This window comes from Aotus nancymaae, unplaced genomic scaffold (assembly GCF_030222135.1).
Source record: "Aotus nancymaae isolate 86718 unplaced genomic scaffold, 86718_ANA_hifiasm-v0.15.2.pri h1tg000059l, whole genome shotgun sequence".
Lineage (NCBI taxonomy): Eukaryota > Metazoa > Chordata > Mammalia > Primates > Aotidae > Aotus > Aotus nancymaae.
In genome coordinates this window covers 70,051,627-70,062,166 of record NW_026988473.1, presented here as the reverse complement: position 1 = coordinate 70,062,166, position 10,540 = coordinate 70,051,627, and the positions used below count along the sequence as shown (strand labels likewise).

The following is a 10,540-nucleotide window of genomic DNA, read 5'->3' as shown; positions in this document are numbered from 1 at the left end:
ATCTTGGTCAACATGGTGAAACCCCGTCTCTACTAATACAAAAAAATTAGCTGGGCACGGTGGCGCGTGCCTGTAATCCCAGCTACTCAGGAGGCTGAGGCAGGAGAATTGCCTGAACCCAGGAGGCGGAGATTGCGGTGAGCCGAGATCGCGCCATTGTGCTCCAGTCTGGGTATCAAGAGCGAAACTCCGTCTCAAAAAAAAAAAAAAAAAAAAAAAAAAAATTTCAGCAAGATTGCAGGATACAGGGTCAATATACAAAAATAAATGTGTTTCTATACACCTGCAGTGAACAATCCAAAAATAAAATTAAGAAGGCAATTTCATTTAAAATTCTCATGGGTAAATTTAACAAAAGAAGTATAAAGCAGATACTCTGAAAACTACAAAAAAAATTATTGTAAAAAATTGATATGGCTTGGACATTTGTCCCCTCCAAATCTCATGCTGAAATGTGAACTTCATGGTTGGAGGTTGGCCTAGTGGGAAGTGTTTGGAGCATGGGGGCAGATTTTTCATGAATGGCTTGAGGCTATCCTTGCAGTAATGAGGTCTCACTGTATTATTTCACTGGAGAGCTGATTGTTTAAAAAAACAAAAAGAACCTGTCATCTCCCTCCCTTGCTCCTTCTCGCCATGTGATATGCCTGCTCTTCCTTCACCTTCCGTCATAATTATAAGCTTCCTGAGGCCCTTATCAGAAGCTGGACAGATATTGCTGCCATGCTGGTATAGCCTGCAGAACTGAGTCAAATAAACCTCTTTTCTTTATAAATTACCCAGCCTCAGGTACTTCTTTATAGCAATGCAAATGGAATAACACAGAAATTAAAGGACATCTAAATAAATAGGAAAATGTCCTATATTTGTGGGTCAGAAGACTTAATATTGTTTAGATGGCTGTACTCCTCAAATTGATCTACAGATTCAGTGCAATTCCCATCAGAATCCTAGGTAACTTCTTGGTAGAAATTGACAACCTGATTCTAAAACTCTTAAGCAAAGGATCCAGAATAGCCAAAACAATCTTGAAAAGAACAAACTAAGAATATCCATACTTCCTGATTTCAAAACTTGCTACAAAGAAACAGTCATCAAGACAGTATAGTATTTAAAAGGCTGGGTGGAGTGGCTCATCCCTGTAATCCTAGCACTTTGGGAGGCTGAGGCAGGCAGATCACTTGAGGCCAGGAGTTCAAGACAACATAGTATGGTATTAGCACAAGGGTAGACATACAGATGATTAGATTCAAGAGTCCAGAAATAAAACCATATGTCTATCGTCAACTGATTTTCAACAAGAATGCCAATACCATTCAATGGGGGGAAAGAATAGTCTTTTCAATAAATGATGCTGGGACAACTAGATGGCCACATGCAAAATAAAATAATCTTGGACTCTTAACCTCATAACATATATAAAAAATTAACCCAAAATGAATCAAAGATCTAAATATACAAGTTAAAACTATAAGATTCATTCAAGAAAACAGGGTTAAATCGTCATGACCTTGGATTTAGAAAAGGATTCTTAAATATGGCACCAAAAGCATTAACAAGAAAAGCAAAATTTATAATCTGTACTTCAAAATTTAAAACGTGCTTCAAAAGATCTGTGAAAAAATCCACAGAATGGGGGAAAATATTTGCAAATCATTTATCTGATAATGGACTTGTATCCAGAATATGTAAAGGATTTACAGCTCAGTAAGAAGACAGCACTAAGCCGGGAGCAGTGGCACATGTCTATAGTACCAGCTACTCAAGAGGCTGAGGCAGGAGGATCTCCTGTGCCTAGGAGTTCAAGGCCAGCCTAAGCAATATAGTGCTTAAAAATAAAATAAGACAGCCCCATGTAAAAATGGGCCAAGGGTCTTTATTAATTTCCTAGAGCTGCTGTAACAAATTACTACACACTGGGAAGCTTAAAATCACAGAAATTAATTTTCTTATAGTTCTTGAGGCTGGAAGTTTGAAGTAGTTATTGGGAGGGCCATGTGCCCTCTGAAGGCTCCACAGAAGAATCTATTCCATGATTCTCTCATGGCTTCTGGGTGTTGCCAGCAGTCCTTGGCATTCCTTGACTTATAAATAAGTTTCAAGTCATTATATTTAAAGCCCACCCTACTCCAGTGTGGGTTCAACTTAAATTGATTACATCTGCAAAGACTGTATTTCCAAAAAGGCAACATTCAGAGGTACCAAATGCTCATGAATTTGGGGGAGTGGGGAGGGTCTATTCAATCCTCTACTAATCTGAGTAGACATTTCTCCAAGCTAGATATATAAGTGGCCTATAAGTATATGAGAAGATGCTGGACATCATTAAGGAAATGAAAATCAAAACAGCAATGAGACCACTTTATATCCACTAGGAAGCAAGGATGTGGAACTGGAATTCTCATCTACTGCTGATGGGAATGTGAAATGATGCAGCTGCTGTGGAAAACAGCTATCATGTGACCCTATGAATCTACTCCTAAGGTATAAGAGAAATGAAAACATGTCCACACCAAAACTTGTACATGAAGGTTTACAGCATCATTATTCATAATAGCTAAAAGGTGAAAACTCAATCTCCAGCAACAGATGAATGAATAAATTGTGGTATATCCGAACAATGGAATATTACTCAGCATAAAAAATTAGACTACTGATACATGCTACAATGTGGATATACCTTGAAAATACTGTGCTAGGTGAAAGAAGCCACAAAGGACCACATACATGATTCCATCCATATGAAAGAAGTCATGTTGTCAAAATGCCCACCTAAGCCAAGATATTTCTCACCAAAGTAAGTTAGGAACTGTCGTTGGCCGTGAGACCGGCACGTCTGCCGGGGGTCTCTTGACCAGCAAGAGGGTCCTAATACCTGGAAGAGAGAGTGCGTGGAAAAAAAGGGAGATAGAGAAGATGGGTCTGGAGGTCTGAAATGAGCTATGCTCAGATCAGCGATTTATTCTTTAAAGGTGCACAGAAGTTTATATATGATTTTACGTACAGTGACTGACGTCAGTTTTCTTACAGAATCATTATCAGGGGAAAAAACAGAAAGTTACAAGGTAACCAAAGGAGGTTCAAAGTAACCAAGGGAGGGGGCAACATGTGAGCTTACCTAAAGGTCACAAAAGATTCTTATCCTCTTATCCATTGTTACAGAAAATGACGTTAAGACAGGTGGGCAAGCAATAAATCAGGAAGGGAGCAATTTTCTAGTAATATAGTGAATGATCTCAATGCTTCTGTGACTACAGGTAAACAGAGTCATAGAACTAGCCCAGAACAGGGACTTCAACAGAAAAACAATAAGCTGGCATTACCTCAGTCATGCTCTAAGAGCAGTGAACTGAGAGTGACTCTCTGTAAGCTTAACATTTCCCACATCTTCCTGTAGCCACCTCACTCGACTGCACCCAGTGGAGGGAAACGTGTCTGGGCTCAAACCCCGTCATGGCGGAGACACGGAGGGGCCTCTACGCTGGTGGGGGATCCCCACAAGGAACCATAGTGTAGAGAAAAGACCTCAAAAACAGGGTAACTGAGCACAAGCGCAAAAAAAGACTGTAAGTTGCTCGCAGGGATTGGAGAAAATGTTTTAAAAGGAAGGTTGGAATCCATTGGTGTTCTGTTAGTCACCTTCTCCTTCATCTTCCTCTCCTTCCTCCCCTTCATCATCATCTTTATCTTCACCTTCATCCTCATCCCTGTCTTCGTCATCATGTTTTTCTCCTTCTCCTTCCTCATCATCCATTTTGGGAACTAACTAATACTGTAATTGATTTGGCCAAATATTGTCTTTGATGATCTTTCCTTGCTCATCTACACCTGCATCAGAATGGTCAGTAAGCCAGGTGAAGAAGCTCTATGGTTCCCCATGCTGCCTTTTCCTGCTGGCATTATTCTGCATTTGACTTGCATGTTTCATCAAATCCTATCCAGATTTCCATTTGATTTTAGTGAATTTAAAGATGGAGCACCACTCTCATTCAGATGAATTTTTTCGAAGTAAGGATTTGTGTCAAAATAAAAATATTCTGTAACCTGGTTTAATATCTTCAAATTGTGTCACTTCAACACTGGTTAAATAAGGCAGTCCCTCTTTATCCTCCTCCCCAAGCAGTGCAGACACTTGTGGATGGTTGACGAATACTGTTACCCCAAAGTTGGAGATTTTGGCAATCGATTCAGACCTCTTCTGAAAAAAATAATTGGCTGAGTTTGTTATATTTCTGTTCTGCTTTCAAAGTCTCCTCAATGGCTTGTTTCTAGTCTACTTCATTTTGTACTTCATCAATACGTTCAATCTCTCCTTGCTGTTCTTTTTCTCCCTTCTTCAGCAAGCTCAGAGAGACCGATGTGTCTTCCAGCCTCGAGGCAGAAGGTGATCTTGGTTTCTTCTTTTGAAGCAAGAATAGAAAACATGGCATTTGGGGGCCATGTTGTGAGGAAAGGCCAAAAACGAGACCACAGATCTCCTTGCCCATCAGTAAGAAGCTCAGAAAACCTTAATATTATTGTTTTCAATCACAGCATCACAACCTCTGAACTTTTGCTACCTAGAACAGTGTAATGAAATCATCAGTAACAGTCATACTAGTATAAGAATTTCAGCTCAGAGTAGACATATTGCTGATCTGAAACTTTACAAATGATACATCTCTCTTGAGGGCAGATCCAAGTGGCTTTCCCTATTACTCTGATCACCTGCGATAAATTGCAAATGTGTCACAAGTTCTTTCTCTACCTGGGTCCATTCCCTTGCAATGTGACTTTGAAGCTTCTCCTCTCGAGAGATGGAATCTATTTCTTCACCCTCTTGGCCTTCTTACTTAATTTGACCTAAAGAATGCAGCAGAAGTGATAATGTTCCATTTCCAAGCTTAGGTTTCAAAAATACTTACAAGCATCTGCTCTAGTTCTTGGAAGTTTGCTGATTTACTACAGGAATAAGCCAAGGAGAGTCTGCTGGATAAGGAAACACATCTGGACTCATTTCCTCAGCTAACAGCCAGATCCCATGAGCAAAGCTACCTAGCTGACTTGCAGCTGACCACGGTCACAATTAAGTCCAAAAGAACCACCCAGCTGAGCTCAGCCCAAATAGAATCATGAGTTAAATAAATCGCTGTTGTAAGCCATAGAGGTTGGAGGTGTTTTGTTCAGCAGCAAAAGCTAACTTCTTTGTAATTCCTTCATTGTATGAAAGTAATTTTTTTTTTTGAGACAAAGTTTCACTCCTGTTGCCCAGGCTGGAGTGCAGTGGCGCCATCTCGGCTCACTGCAACCTCGGCCTCCTGGATTCAAGTGATTCTCCTGCCTCAGCCTACCAAGTAGATGGGATTATAGGTGCCCGCCACCATGCCCAGCTAATTTATTTAATTTTTTTTTCCAGACGGAGTCTCACTCTGTCACCCAGGCTATAGTACAGTGGCCTGATCTCAGCTCACTGCAACCTCTGCCTCCTGGGTTCAAGCAATTCTCCTGTCTCAGCCTCTTGAATAGCTGGGATTACAGGCGCCAGCCACCATGCCTAGCTAATTTTTGTATTTTTAGTAGAGACGAGGTTTCACCATACTGGTCAGGCTGATCTTGAACTCCTGACCTCAGGTGATCCACCCACTTCAGCCTTCCAAAGTGCTGGGATTACAGGCATGAGCCACCACGCCTGGCCGATTTTTTATATTTTTAGCAGAGACAGGGTTTCGCCATGTTGGCCAGGCTGGTCTTGAACTCTTGACCTCAGGTATTCCACCTGCCTTAGCCTCCCAAAATGCTGGGATTCCAGACGTGAGCCACTGTGCCTGGCCCATGAAAATAATTTTTATTTATTAATTTCCCTTTCCTATAGCAAATGCTGGCAGATACCTATTTAACATCCACTTCTCCCTTTCTTTCTTGTTAACAGAACCCCAATTTTGACCTGGCATCCATCTCTTCTTTGACTCAGGAGCCCCAGGGGAAGCCCCTACTTTATTTAATCAACAGTTTTCTATTATCTTTGCAGTGATTCGTTTAGGATCAGTCCCATAATCAGAGAAGAAGTTTTCTGGGAGCTTCTGAGAAAAGTGTCTTCATCTTAAGAAGGCCACAATAAAAAATTAGCTGAGTGTTGTGGCACAGGCCTATAGTCTCAGCTACCTGGGAAGCTAAGGTAGGAAGATCACTTAAGCCCAGGAGATTGAGGCTGCAGTGAGCCGTGATTGTGCCACTGTACTCCAGCCTGGGTGACTGAGTGAGACCCTGTCTCAAAAAAAAAAAAAAAGAAAGAAAGTTACACAGCCAAGCATAGGGGCTCATGCCTGTAATCCCAGAAACCAGAAGCTGAGGTTAGAGGATCTCTTGATCCTAGTAGTTCAAGGCTGCAGTGAGTTATGACTATGCCACTGCACTCCAGCCTGGGCAACAAGTGAGATCCTGTCTCTTAAAACAAAATAGAAAAAGCCACACAAAGTGATGATCACTTTCTGTCTCTACTTTGACATATCTGAAGGTGATACTTGGAGTTGTAGCAACCATTTTGAAACTTCAAAAGGAATAACCTGAGGCCTGTGCAGTGGCTCATGCCTATAATCCCAGCACTTTGGGAGGCTGAGGTTCAATCACTGGAGCCCAGAAGTTCATGACCAGCCTAGGCAACATGGCAAAGCCCCATCTCTACCAAAAACAAAAAATACAAAAATTAGTTGGGTGGTTGGCATGTGCCTGTAGTCTCGGCTGCTCAGGAGGCTGAGGTGGGAGGGTTTGGGCCCAGGAGGCAGAGGCCCTGACCTGGGGCCAGGAGACAGAGGTTGCAGTGCGCTGAAATTGCATCACTGTACTCCAGCCTGGGGGACAGAGTGAGACGTCTCAAAAAAATAATAAAGGAACAACCTGAGGAAAATGCCACCACAATCCGAAAGGCAGAGAACAAGATGAAAATAACTTGTCTTTATTGATGTCTTATGCTGTTGAATCAATTAGCCCTAAAGCCTATCCTACCTTTGTACTTACGGTTATGTGAGATAATATATTCCTTATTGCTTAAGCTAACTTTAGTGGGCTTTGTTGTTACTTACAACTGATGTTATAATTAATACAACATCCACCAGAATATAAGCTCCAAGAGGGCAGGGAATGTGTCTATTTTGTTTACCATTATATCTGTAGTGTGTAGTCCAGCACCTATCCCCTAGCAAACATGTAATAGTTATTTACTGAATGACTATAATCATATTATTTATCAAGCATCATTTATTAAGTATGTCTGCAGTTGACACTTGACTAGACAGCATAAAGATTTAATTAGGGAGCTTGACTACTCTTGACTGTGAGCCAGTCCTTCAAGAGAAGAAGTTTACCTTTGTTCCCCACAATCTGGCATACAGTATACCTTACACATTTGCTGACTAAATGACCTATATCACAGAATTTTGCCAACTCTCCAGCAGGGGGTGCCCATAACCAGGTGTTCTGGGCTCTGGGAACGTTTTTTTTTTTTTTTTTTTTTGCTCTTCAGCCCCTCCTTTGCTGCATTCCCCTCCATCTTCCCCCTTCCCCTTCGCTTAAAGCCAAGGAACACAGCAATGCAAGAAAGCTCAGAAGGGACTTTTCAATTTTCAGAACCTTAGTGTCTGTCCTGTCCCAGCTTCCAGCACCTGTTAGAGAGGGCCAAGAATATGCTTTTATTATCAGAGGATGTTCTCTTAGGTCAGGGTTAAGCAAACATTATCTGTAAAAGGCCTGCTAGTAAACATTCTAGGGCCATAAGGTCTTTGTCCTGTCAATGCTCTTGTAACACAAAGAACTGCTGAGCCAAGCATCCCTGCAGCCTCTGTACTTCTGGCTATGCAAGAGCATGTATTCCTGTATTCTTAAGCCGCTTTTAGTTTGCTTTATTGTTACTTACACCTGAAGATATAATTAACACAACTGTCCACAGCTAGACTATATAAGCTCCAAGAGGGCAGAGAACTAAATAAAGAATAAGCAAAAGAATGGGTGTGGGTGTAACTGTGTTTCAAAAAAAAAAAATTATGGACAAAAACAGACAGCTGGCCAGATTTGGCTAACCCCTGCCTTAGGTCAACAGGCATTACCTAGGTGATTGGCTTTCAAACTTCAGGGTACATCAGAATCACTTGTAGGGCCTATTAAAACACTGATGGCTGGGACTCACTTGAGTTTCTAATTCAGTATGTCTGAGCTAGGGCTGGAGCGTTTTAACTTCAAATAGGTTAGTCTTGCCAAATAAAATACAGAATTCCTGTGTATATTGGATACTTCTATTTCAGATGAACTATGAATAATTTTTAGTATATGTATGTCTCAAAGATTTCATTATTCATCATTTACCTGAAATCCAAATTTAATCTGGCATCCCTATATCCCCAAATTTGGCAGTCTTAGACAATTTTTCAGGTGATGTTCATTCTATTAGTTCAGGAACCACAATTTGAGAAACAGTAGCAACAGTGTCATACGTAAAGTTGGCTTGCTAATTCAGAGGTCTTGAGCTAGAGTGCAATAAATACCCATCAGTCTAACATAGGATTTCTGCACACAGTCTATGTCTGTGAACATGTACCTACTTGGTTCACAAAAGTTTTAGGTTTTTTTGTCTAGATACTTTATGCGTTAGTTTTCAACAATTATTTATTTGTCGTGCACTTACTATGAATCAAACAGAATTTACTTCAAATTTCAGCCCTGTACTTAAGATACTAGGCAAGTTTTTTAACAACTCTATTCCTCAGATTCCTCATCTATAAAATTGAGATAACAATTTCTCCTTCATGGAGTTGTTAAATGGAAATGAAATAACATATATAAATAACTTACCACAGTGCATGGAAAGGAATAAGCCAGTCAGTACTCAACTAATAGTATAGCTACTGCTATTAAAAATACAGACCGGGTGCAGTGGCTTAGGCTTGTAATCCCAGCACTTTGGGAGGCTGAGGTGGGTGGATCACCTGAGGTCAGGGGTTCGAGACCAGCCTGACCAACATGGTAAAACCCCGTCTCTACTAAAAATACAAAAATTAGCTGGCCATGGTGGTGGGCGCCTGTAATCCCAGCTACTTGGGAGGCTGAGGCAGGAGAATCGCTTGAACCTGGGATGCAGAGGTTACAGTGAGCTGAGATCGCACCACTACACTCCAGCCTGGGTGACAGAGTGAGACTCCATTTAAAATAATAATAATAATAATACAGTTAATTCTCAAAGTGTGGACCCTTGGTCAGCAGCATCAACAGACCTAGGAACTTATTAAAAATGCAAATTATCTGGCTCCATGCCAAACCTACTGTATCAGAAATTTTTGGATGTTGCATGGCAATCTGATTTAACAAGCCCCCAAGATGATTCTAATGCATGCTAAAATTTGAAAAACAGTGATGAAGAAAATATGAGAGGCTGTGTGTGTGCTTGGGGCTAAGAATACTGAGGCAAATGGGGCACAAATCTTCCCCTTCTTTTCCCAGAAGAGTTTTATGTAAGGGACTAGACTTAGTGGTTTTCCAGCATGCCTTCACCTCCCTATCCTGTCTTCTATGGAGCCTGAAAATAATCAGAAATTCACTTAAGCAAAGATTGTTTCACTTATTTGACATTTCTTGGAATGCCTGTTATGAGCCAAATAGTATGTTAAGCATTGAGCATTCAAAAAACAAGGAAAGGGCTGGGCGTGGTGGCTCATGCTTATAATCCCACACTTTGGGAGGCCAAGGCAGGTGGGTCCCCTGAGGTCAAGAGTTTGAGACCAGTCTGACCAATATGGTGAAACCCCATCTCTACTAAAAATACAAAAACAGCCGGGCATGGTGGTGTGCTCCTGTAGTCTCAGCTACTCGGGAGGCTGAGACAGAAGAATTGCTTGAACCCAGGAGGTGGAAGTTGCAGTGAGCCGAGATCATACCACTGTAGTCCAGGCTGGGTGACAGAGCAAGACTGTCTCAAAAAAAAAAAAAAATAGGGAAAGGCTCTGTTTGAAGAGCTCTTAGTCTGACACTGATTTTAGAGCATAGGAAACCACAAGGTGTGTGCATTTCAATGAGATGCTAAAATGAGCATGTTATTAAAGGAGGTAGAAGAGAGGCAGTAACTCAGAAAGGCAGAGCCCTTTCCAGAGGACGTTTGTTTTACAAATATTAACTGAGTCCAACATCATGCACACAGAAAGCAGCCTGACTACCTGGAAAGCCTCTTCTACCAGGAAGGCAGCCTAGCAGGATCTAGTTCTAAACCTGGCAAGGCCACCAGAAAGAAAGCGGCATCAGGCTGTGAGGGGCCCTATCAAATCCCAGTCTGTTCGGAGCTGGCTTCCCGGACATTTTTGACCTTGATATTATGGCCCAGAAGACTAGAAAGCACAGTCACAGATGAGAAGAGTCACGGCAGGAAGCTGAGTCAAACCCCAATCTGGGACAGGAACTGCTAAATCCTAGACACAGAAGCAATTCAATAGGTGGCAGAGCTAGTGACAATTCTCTACCACTCCCACCCATAGCCTTCAACATGGGTTTGGAAGACACCATTAATAACAGTGAGTAAATTTCA

At 41.5% G+C, this 10,540-nt stretch overlaps 1 pseudogene; it reads right to left on the bottom strand.

Moving 5' to 3' along the window:
- Positions 1-3,561: 3,561 nt before the first annotated feature.
- Positions 3,562-4,802, bottom strand: LOC105728939 (protein SET-like; annotated as a pseudogene).
- Positions 4,803-10,540: the final 5,738 nt, after the last annotated feature.